Below are 9,846 nucleotides of genomic sequence, written 5' to 3'. Positions count from 1 at the left end.
TGATCTTTAGGTTGCCTATGCAAAAGGTAATATCCCTATTCTATTATTTAAATCAGTTCAGTTTTCATATGAGTTCAAATAAATGCCTTGTTATTTAAATATGTGTTTGGAACTTTATTTCACTAATTTAGATATATTCCTGCCTTAGTTTAGTTGGTAATATAGTGTTAATTATGTTAAGTTGTAATAATGTGATTGAGTTTTTTTTTTTTTTAATCATGTTGAAGTTTTGATTGTTGTTTCTTTTCTTTTTGAAATTTTGGAACTAAATGGGATAAAGGATGGTGTTTGGAGTTTAGTTTTGTTGTATCAAGTTGTTTAAGGTTCCAGCTTTGCTATATGGTACTTTTTCATCAAAAATTTAAGTATTTAGTCTTGTTCTTGTGATTTCTGTTCATCATGTTATGAAAATGGTTCTATGTGTTAATCATGAGTCAATTTTGTCTACTAGTTTCCTTGTTTGACATGGTTTTGGCCCTAGATATGGCTTCAGATTGGCTTCATTATAAAAGCGTTTGAATCTTTTCTTTAGAAATCAGCTAAGTCTAAGTTTTAGGAGATAAATGTGATCCCCTTCCATCATTTGTTGGTCTTGAATCATTCTTAGTAGTCTAACATTTTTTTTAAAGGGGTTACTTAAGGTTCTGAAGCCTCATTTGTTAGTTGAATTGTTTGAAGTCTTTAAGCTTACCTTTGAACTTGTGTGGATTGCTGATATTTACCTAGAATCTACTATAAAAAGGAAAAAAAGGAGGGTGTGTTTGCTTAAGCTATTATGTGTGGATCTCATTCTTGTGATAACAAGTTTTCTTTTCTCTTTATTAGCCATTTACCTAGATTATCATGGAAACTGTTATGTCTTAGTTTAGATTTTGAAGTGCAAAATGGGCAGACTTCATGTATTCTTGTTGATTGAATAAGTATGAGTATCAAAAAGGGCCTAAACTAAACCTAGGAAGTGAAAATGGAACTCAGTAGTAGCTCAGTTTCTTGTTCTTCCCTCTATGTGCTTGATTTCTTGAAGATTTGGTCTTTGATTGAAATTTCCTTTCTAAGACAGTGCTATGAGTTCATTGAACCTTGTTGAGTTTACTATCATGCTAAAAATAGATGACAAAATTTGCTTTTGAAAAAACAAACAAGGTGCTTGCTTGCTTATCCTTGCCTTGTTAGTTTTTTGGTAATCTCAGACCTATATGTTCACATGTTTTTCTATTCTTCCTTGTACTGTTCTGTCTAAGTGTGATGTTTTGTTACCTAGGATTAGAATCATGATCCTTCATGACCGTGGTCTAGTTTTTTCTGAATTTATGTGTGTTTCCATATGAATTCCCCTATGTCTATGACTTAGTGTGACTTTAACTGATTTTTACTTACACTTAGGATAGATTCATGCTCCCCTGATTCTTGTTGAACTTGTTTAATCTTGTTCAATCATTCTTTGTAACTGAATAGGACCTCCACTAATTTCTACACTTTGTTTGGATTTTGTATGTAAGTTTTAAATAAAACCAAGTGTAAATCATCATTTGGGAATCCTGTTGATGCCATGAAGCTGACTTTGATCTAAGATGATCTTAGTGAATAGTTGAAGACCCCTATGACTTAAAATAGGCTAAAATCAAAAGCTTAGAGGTCTGAAAATGGCAGCAAACTTGTGATATGGCCCTAAGTTTTGCTTAAACTAAAATTGGTTTAGAAGACACAATGTCTCGACCCGATTAGGGGCCGCGACGGGTACCCGGGGCTCACCACTGAGCACCACTCGTTCTATTACTCGTCATACTCATTTAATGCTCTTTTATCAAATTTATACTCAATTATAAGAAAATCATCTTTCATTTTGAAAACATAATTACTTTCATATACATATGCCTCTCGGCCATCAAAATAATATACATATACATAATAGCATCCTCGTGAGACCATATAACCCACACTGCGTATCTACGAGCCTCTACTGGAGTGCTAGACATAGGGACGGGACAAGACCCCGTCGTGCCCAAATACATATACATGAATATACACAAAAGAATAATTATAAGCACCTCCGAAACAAAGGAGTGCTTTCAATCAGCTGACAGCTCCTACGAGTCTGGATCGAGCTCACCTCCTTATCTACCTGTGGGCATGAACACAGCGTCCAAAGAAAATGGACGTCAGTACGAACATTGTACTGCGTATGAGAGGCATAAACAATGAAATAAGACAATGATATAAAAGAAATATCAATACGGAACATCTGTATCTGACTGTCAAGTATAAAGGAAATAATGCACGCTGGCTTACTCATAATCATCATCATGTCATGTATGCATAAATGTATAAGCTGCCTGTCCATATAGGTACGGTGTGATAATGTATAAGCTGCCCGTCCATATCGGATCGGTGTAATACTCATAGCCTGTGTCCAGGCCTCCTGTGTCTGGGGTATCATCTCATGCCACCAGCTAGTGGTGTCTGCCCATGCCATCTGGCCATAGTGTATACGCTGCCCGCCTTAGCGGTGACTGCCCAGCCATATAGGCACGGTGTTATTATCATATTAACATGCTCATCATAGTATGCCCATCATAATATGCTTATCATAATACATGCATAAGGCTCAAGAACAACTATACTTTATCGGGGTGACGTAAGGTCGTTGATTTCCCCCGATTTCATTATGAAGCATTTATTGACATTCTGCCTCACCTTGAAGGAATTAGCATATAAGGTAAGTGTGAGCAATAAATAACGTCATTAACATTATAATATCATCATATCACACATTTTAGGATCTCTATACTTTAACTCATCATCATCATTATAGGACTCATAACATATCTCTTGTCTGATATAGCCATTCATGGATATAGACTTTTTGCTTTCCGGAATGTATGATTTCATGAAGAGGAAAGAAGAGTCATGATATAGGATTCATGCCATTAGAAGGAAAGGACTAGCCTCACATACCTTTTTACGTTTAACTAGTCTATCGTTCACTTGTTCTCCTTCAATGCCACGGTCCTACCTTCAAGAGAATTCGCATTAACGTTAGTTAATCGACTATAAGAACGTGTCGCTATTTTTAGGGAAAATTGAGCAGCATTTCCGTTGTTTCTACTACTTTCCCCACATTCTATAGCAACTCCCAAACGCTCACAACAACATTCAAAATATGGCAAACAACAATCGTCATTTGTATACATTTATCACAATTCACCATTTTTCTTCAATTTCTCCACAATTATGGTTATATCTCATTATCGTGTTTTCTCATATATAATACTTATTTCATGGTCTAAATGTCATTTATAACATATTCATAATCACAACATACCAACATTCATGATTCATCCCAACCACCACTACCAGAAAATGGGCCAATGACAACACAAAGAAATGTGTTGCAATAGAAACAAAAATCGTTGCCACAGATCTATCGGGACGCATTATCATCGGTGACATCTGATCGCGTGCCAATAGCTCTATAGCCACGGTTCTTGCAACGTTTAACATAACCGTTGCTATAGTTTCTCTATTGCGACGGTTAACATAATAGTTGATATAGTTATCTATAGCAACGGTTAATTGGTCGATCTGCAGCAACATTATTTTGGTTAAATGGAACCGTTAAAAACCGTCCCCATATACCTTTTATGCAACGACTGCTAAGGGTATGGCAACACTTAATTAAGGTTAATAAAATCTTATGCAACAGTTTTTATTCGATTAGAGACAATCAATACGTATCTAAGGGAACAGTTTCGGACATATAGGAACGGTTCACATGGCCTATTGCAACGGTTGGCACATTTTATTTGGGACTTTCTGCAACGGGTTTGGTAGACTATTGCAACGGTAAAAATAAAATTTACAACCCTGGTCAATCAATTATAATATATAATGCACTTTATATAATCACAAAATGAAAGTTTTCAATCCAAATGGGCTGCAAGCTAGTAATATCCATAAAAGCCAAATGTTACAACCCAAATATATATGCATAATTAAGTTTAATTTACATGCATTTCAAGAGAGTTTGATAGCAAAAGATCATTCCTAAAACATCTAGCAAAAGATCTAAATCGTTTGATAGCAAACGATCATTCCTAAAACATCTAGCAAAAGAGATCATTCCCAAAAGATCTAGCAAAAGAGCAGCGACTCAGAAGTCTTCCCTCCGCTCATCATCACCTTCCATTTCTTCATTTTCAACACCTACAAAAGAGGATAAATAATGTCATTACCCTTCAAGCGTGCACACTCAATACATAGATAATATCTTACTAAAACTCCTATTTTCTTTTTGAGAAACATTCAAATCTGTACACATCAACTTCATGGATGATATTCATCATGTTATATTTTGCAAATGTGTGTCAAAGTTTTCCTTGTAAGATCTATAACAGTTTTATGGCCTTTATAGAAGTGTATGTTTTGTTGTCAGTAATGTCTTAAAAACAAATGACGAGGAATAGAGAATTGTGCCAGCTGTTTCTACCTATCAGTTTCTAATTGTATGTATCATTTGACATCCCATTTTAGCTGTTGTCTAATACCATAAAACAATAGATCTGTCTTATAGTTTTAAAGTTCCTGTTTCCTGATAAAATTCTTGCTTCTTGTTTCTGCTTCCTTTTGAAGGTCGTTTCAACAATGGAAAGCATGTTAAAGAAGATAATCCCCAAAAAATGTGACACAATTTCTGTTCTGATCAGAAAGTAAAAACAAGATGAATCTGATCTCATGATATTTAGATAGGTGAGTATCACTTTGCGTCTTTTCAAAATCCACCCCAAAACGAATAAATAATTAGAGAAGAGAAAGATCAGAAGCAGGTGCAATTTGCTGGTGAGACTAGCACTAAAGTGCAAGCCTTGGATGTTGTTGATGAGAAAGAATCAAGGGGTAACATGTAGGAAATCATGGTAAACAAGGTGGCTGCAGGTGAATATGTCGTGGCTGCAGGTGAATATGTCGTAGCTGCTGAAGATGTTAACTTGTATGCAGCTACTGAAGCTTCTAACTTGATCCAAAATGCACATGATGCAGTACAAACAAATAAGAGAGAAAGGAATTTGGAGGATGGTGCTAAAGTGCTGCATAATGCTATGGTGCAGACTGAGGATCAAATGAGTCCAAGTACTGCTGTTCGCAAGCAGGTACAGAGTTCATGTACAAAAGAAGCTGCAATCAGTTACGTTGCGGAGAATATATAAGGGCAGTACTAAACATATTGCTGGTGAAACCGGTACTATAGGGCAAGTCTTAGGTACTGATCGATGTTCACACACAGCTAGCAGCAAGTCTATGCTACTATGAGTGCTGCAGTTGCTCCATCTCATTTGAGGGGTGCTGAGGTAAAAGAATTTTAACAACCAAGATTGGTAAGTCCATCGATCAATACAACATGTACCAGTAGAAGGTTTGATAGCACGAGAATAAAACGACAACGAAAAATTACAAAACTTGTTTCGTTGTTATATACTCCGTATATATAAAGTTGATGAGAAAAAAAAAACTGCTAGGAATGCAAGCAGCAAACAAGACACTGGAAAATAATGTGACTCCAAGGGATAATACTCATAAGCAGCACCAGTTTACAGCATAAAAATCTGCAACTCACAAACAGCAGTACACTAGCAGATACCAGATCGAATAGTTCGAAGTGGGGAAAAAGCACTTGAAAGTTATGAACATTTGACCTCAAGTGCTAGTGTACACAAGCCTAGCAAAACTGATCCTAAGTCTGCTGGAAATAAGCACAATCAACTGGTAAATGCTCAGGTAAAAAACTGTTTCGTAAAAACCTGGTAAACAACATTCTTCATCTAATATGTAAAACACCAGCTCACTGTTCTTTCCAACCAATCCAGATAGATCAAGAAGTAGCAAGCAATTAAACACCAGCATTACATATTTCGTTCATTCCTTACAAACAACCAGCCAGTATAAGATTTCATCAATGCTTAGGCAAGAAAAAAAATCAACAGAGAGATTAACAAAATTATCAGATAGATCACATGTACGAATCAAGATTACTCAGTTGCTTGAGACTGAGAACAAGAAGAAAAGAAATGTCTTGAACGGAGAGAACAGTGGAAGAAGAAGAAGAATTACTGACCTTGGTTGTTACTACTAGCAGCTTCTCCTCGCGAACGAAAATTGAATTTTAGCATGCTAGGATCAAGTACTAAGTCTGGGTTTAGACGCTGAAGTTGTACGATGACGTTCATTGTAATACCTTGTTCCATCACCTCCGTTTGTGCATCGAATTTTTCCTGCATTTTTTGCATCCTCGCTTCCATCTCCTCCATTTTTTGCTTCATCAGTTCATCATTACCATTTAAAGAGGGTCCAGAATCTCCAGCTTTTCCTTTCAAGACAGTTTTCGTAACCCCACGCCCATACAATCTTACGTGGCCCAGATGATCAGGTCCCATAACTGCGGCAAATGCATCAACTCCATCTTTGCTTTCTTGAGTTTCTACTCTTTCCATTTCAGCCTACAAATCAGATTCAAGAGTAGAGAGTTCAAGTATATCAAACTGATCCAACATTTAAGAACAAACAAATGATCTCAATAAACTTTATATTAGAAAGTTTCGTACTATTTTCCTAATCGTATCTTTATATGAGTCCTTGTATACTCGACCAGGTTTCCTCTTTCTTGTAGTCACAAAGATGGCCTTATTCATCACAGCATCGGGACCTTCCTTCTTTTTTCCTAGTTAAATGAAAGTTGGCATAAAAATCTTCCTAAGTAAAGTCTGCAGGTTTATAGTAAATGAACAATAAAATAAAACGCCAAACCTCGCGAATTACAGCAAAGCTTTTTTTGCCAACAGTATGCGGATACCTCAACTTTTTGCGATTCTCTCTGTTAGTGTTGGACATTTTCTGCAATAAATTAGTTAGTGAGATAATAGGAACCAAAAATATAAGCAATGAAGAGAATAAATCAGATGTAAATAAGGCACTAGTTTCAAGAAAAGAAAGTTACGTTGTCCTTAATTTATATATTACCTGAGATTTTTCAGAGTTCCAGTATACAAGGAGATCCATAAAATGAGATTGTGGAACATATCCGGGCCTGTTTTCCATTCGAAGTTGGTCATTGGCATAGGGTATATAGTGTTTTTTCTTCAACCAATTTTTATACTTTCTCCAAGCAGATTGAATTGCTTTTAAAGCCCATGCTTGTGCAGTATCGGGAATGTTATATTTTTCCTACAACTTGGTGCTGTTAGGTTAATGCGAAAGATACTGAAAAATATCAACAAAAAATAGAAACATTGAGAACTTCAAACCTTGGTATATTTCCACATATCTTTATGTGTTTTCAGTTTCCTCCAATTTGATACGTTAACAGGACAAAAGGTCGAATTCCTTTCCAATGTTCCAAAGAAGCTACCTAACTCTGCTACGATCGCTTGAGTAGGGCCAACAGGTTGGTTGTGCTTATTTAGCACGATCAATTTACGCTCACTTCGACCATGGACATTTTGCATTTGTGTTCTACCTCTTTTTTTTTCATGGAAGCAGGACCTACAATAATCACAACACAGAGATTACCAAATTACTAATTAATGTTAGTAGAATCTATGACAATCTATAGATTCTTACCTTGTTCCTCAGATTCTTGATTTGCTTCTTGGGGTGTAGAATCTTGTGATGTTTGTTGCACTTGCTCCTGTACTGCTTGTGCTGTAGAAGGGGTAGGATGTCGTGACTCTTGCTGCACTTGTTCTAGTACTGTTTGTGCTACAGAAGCGGTTGAATGCCTTGGTACTTGTTGTACTTGTTCTACAAGAGAGGTAGAATGAATTGGCTCTTGCTGCACTTGAGTTTGCACTTGGGATCTTAATCTTGGAAGTTGTTTTTCCCTATTTGAGCAATCAACTGCTTGAACATTTATTTTTGTTCCCCTCAACGACATTTGGTTTGCCAACGAGGCAAGTGATCCAGCTGGAACGAACATTGAGCCTTTTGCTCTTTTGCTTTTTCTTAAAGCCCGATCTTCTTCATCCATGACTATTCAGAACTCTGTAAAGTTCAGAAAATTAAAATAAAAGGAAAGGTTAGCATAAGCATTAGTAGAAACAAAATAAAAGATGACCAACTCTAAAATTACAGACCTTTTAAATTTTGTATCAGGACCTTCACACCTTTTTCATATAACTTAAATCTCATCCTAAGATACATTTTGTTAAATATACAAATCTATTCATAAATTCAGTAAATTGAAGAAGATAAATGAAAGATGATTAAAAAGAGAGAACAAGAATAATCATAAATAGTTTTCTAAAAGGGCATTTATCATTCATTGATAAAAAATAAAAATAAAATTAAAACAGCAAGTGCATAATTAAAGTTTGTTCAAGATTTTCACTTTAATCATCCTCTTCCATCCAATCCCAATCAGTATCATCAATGTCATCCTCCTCTTCTGATGATTCTCTAATTGTTTCTTCTAAATCTTGTGTATGAATTGGAACGTCAACAACATCAACAGGCATGTCTTCTCTTGACGTGCCATTGTCAACATCAGGTAATCTACTTAAGGAACCAAAGTCATCATTAGGTTCCCTCCAAAATGTGTCTCTGATATTGGGACAATTCTCTTCCTCTAAATCATACAAATCTATCGGGACTTTATTTCTTGCATAGTAAACCTCTTTTTCAGCTAGATCCTCCACATAAAAAACCTGATGAACTTGCGATGCTAACACATAAGGGTCATTTGTACTGCATAATCTATTGAAGTATACCCGAGTTAAACCATATTCATCTACTTCATTATGAAACCAATCACATCTGAACAATACGACACTAAAATGACCATAATAATCAATCTCAATGATATCTTGAATAACTCCATAATAGATGACCTCTCCATCAATGGGATTCTGGTCCCTAGCACTAGCAAAACTATCAGTTGTTGCTGATAAAGTCACTCCGCTATTTTGAGTCTTGCGGGGTGCATCTTGAGAAAATAAGACAACTGCAAACCTCAAACAACAAGCAAAAGAAATCATATGCATTCTAAGACCATTTCGCAAATACTCAACTCTACCAAACTCCAAAAAGAAAACACCCACAACTGATTGATGACCATCTAATGTAAAGGTTATAATACGAGAGCAACACTCAGTACCTCCCAACTGATTGAAGCTCCAAATTCTGGATTCTCCCCACGATCGAGTTACCTAGCATCAAAGGAAAAATTCAGCAAACAAGCCACAATGTTGAAAGAAAATTAGAACTGGAAAACCACAAAAAAAAAAAAAAACATATACCTACATCTAATAAAAAGAAATCTCCCAAAACTAACAAAAAAAGCAAAACAATAAAACAATAAGAGGCAAAATTGTTGCAAATATGAAACACTTGGATTTAGATATAAAATTGAACCTAAAAAATTGATACCTGGATTCCAACCAAAAAACCTCACTTAAAATAAGGCATTATGCTCCATTTAGTCAAACAAAACTCAAAAATTTAAATAAGAAGGAAGATTCAGGTAAAAATGGAAACATGCAAAGAACCCATGACCATAAAATTAGATTTTGACAAACAATTCATGACCATGAAATCCAAAGAGAAAACCCCCACTAAGAATCAACCATAAATCGAAATGTAAATCGAAAAAATCCAAAACCAAGAAAATAACCAAAACCAAAAGAGCAATGATTTCATGTAAAAACGGAAAAATTCAGAGAAATGTGAATCAAAAAAATCCCAACACAATAACCACAAATCACCATTTTCATCAAAAACCCACCAAACGAACACAGGCAAAATTCGACCAGAATATGTAACATTATAAGCATATTGTGTTTAACACCCATCAAAGATCAA

Source organism: Lycium barbarum, chromosome 3 (assembly GCF_019175385.1).
Source record: "Lycium barbarum isolate Lr01 chromosome 3, ASM1917538v2, whole genome shotgun sequence".
Classification (NCBI taxonomy): domain Eukaryota; kingdom Viridiplantae; phylum Streptophyta; class Magnoliopsida; order Solanales; family Solanaceae; genus Lycium; species Lycium barbarum.
This window is presented reverse-complemented; position numbering follows the sequence as displayed.